Source organism: Monodon monoceros, unplaced genomic scaffold, assembly GCF_005190385.1.
Source record: "Monodon monoceros isolate NGI ecotype Baffin Bay Population unplaced genomic scaffold, NGI_Narwhal_1 Super_Scaffold_12, whole genome shotgun sequence".
Classification (NCBI taxonomy): Eukaryota; Metazoa; Chordata; class Mammalia; order Artiodactyla; family Monodontidae; genus Monodon; species Monodon monoceros.
The window spans coordinates 70519638-70521699 of NW_021703768.1; positions in this window are offsets into that span (position 1 = coordinate 70519638).

The window sequence follows — 2062 nt, forward strand, 5'->3', positions numbered from 1 at the left end:
CAGGGAGGGAGGGAGGGAGGGAGGGAGGGAGGGAGGGAGGGGAGAGAAGTGTAGAGGCATATGATCAAGCTGAGAAGATAGATGGAGGAATGGTTGTGAAAGCCTGTGCATGCTATGCTAAGGCCTTCAGATCTTCTCTTACAGGCAATGATAAACCAAAGGTTTTAATCAGTTCAGTATTATATTTGTATTTTAAAGTGCTAAACCTAATATCAATATGGAGGGAAAACTGGTGGCATGAAGACTAGTGAAAGGGCTATTGCAGTAGTTCCTTCAGGAGATGTGAATTGTTGCCTTGGGAGATAAGAAAGCAGTAAAAATAAAAACTGGATTAATTTTCTGGCTTAGGTGATGGGGTAATTGTTATGCCATTAACAAAAAGAGAGCATATAGGAATATGAACATAAAAATCTTAATTTGAAAAGAAGATTGTATACTTTGGGAATGCTTATTCAGCTTCATGCAACAAAGAATATGACTACCAGTGGCTCAACACAAATAAGGTTTTATTTTCCTCATTAAACAAGAAGTTTGGAGGTCAGCAGCTACTGGCACTTGTTCAGCAATTGGTTAGATTTTGGCTTCACTAAAGAAGAAATACAAATGGCAAATAAAATAATGAAAAGTTTAACATCATATCCCATATATATGATATGAATTTACCCATATCACTAGGTAAATTCAAGTTAAAACCATGATGAGCTACTACTAGCATATATTAGAATTGCTAAAATTCAAAAACTGACTACTGTATCTGTGTGGACAAAGATACAGATCAATTGGAACTCTCAAACATTGCTAGTGGGAATGCTAAATTGTAAAGCCGCTTTGGGAAATAGATTAGCAGTTTAATATAAAGTCTTATAAAGTTAAACATACATTTACCACATGACTCAGGAATCCCACTTACAGGTATTTACCCCCCAAAATGAAAGCTTTTATTATGCTAAGTGGAAGAAGACAAAAAAAAATGATATTCTGGAAAGGCAAAACTAAAAGAATTATAATCATATCAGTGGTAGCCATGAGATGGGGAAAAGGGATTCCCTCAAAGAGGCATAAGGGAATTTTACAGGATGGTGGAAATGTTTAATACTCTGATTGTGAAGGCAGTTATACATTTATAAATATTTATCAAAATTCATGGGGCTGTATACCTAAAAGAGTGAATTTTACTCTATGTAAATTTTTCTTCAGTGAACCTGATGTTTAAAAAAAACCCAGATCTATTTTTCCAAAGAAAACAAAACACTAATCTGAAAAGATATATGCACCCCTATGTTCATTGTAGTGTTATTCACAATAATCAAGATATGAAAGCAACCTAAGTGTCCATTGATAGACAAATGGATAAAGAAGTTGCGGTGTCTGTGTGTATAGACACACACACGCAATGGAATATTACTCAGCCATAAAAATAATGAAATCTCGCCATTTGCAAGAACATAGATGGACCTAGAGAGTATTATACTAAGTGAAATAAGTCAGACAGAGAAAGACAAATACCAAATGATTTCATTAACATGCGAAACCTAAAAAACAAAACAAACGAACAAACACAGAACAGAGTTACAAAATAACAGTCATGGGGATGAAATGTACAGCATGAGGGAATATAGTCAATAGTCAATAATATTGTAATAAATTTGTACGGTGACAGATGGTAACTAGACTTATGATGATGATCATTTTGTAATGTATAGAAATACTGAATCATTATGTTATGCACTTGGAAATAACATAGCACTGTAGGTCAGCTATACTTCAAAAAAAAAAAAAAAGCCCCAAATCACAAGACCATTGCTTATTTTCAGGGAAAAAATTTAAATGATAGACTTAAGGGATTAAGGTGGCAGCATTAAAAATGAGCACAATGTGGAAGAACTAGAGAGCTAAAATCAAACAGTAATTTAACGTTCAGAATTTTTAATATTCAAAGATGTGTCTTTTTACATCTGTGGCAACATATTCAATGGACTTGGAGATAATTTGATTTTTTTCTCACGATGCTATGTAACCACAGATTTCCCTGATTAATACACTTTAATTTTTCAGAATCTTT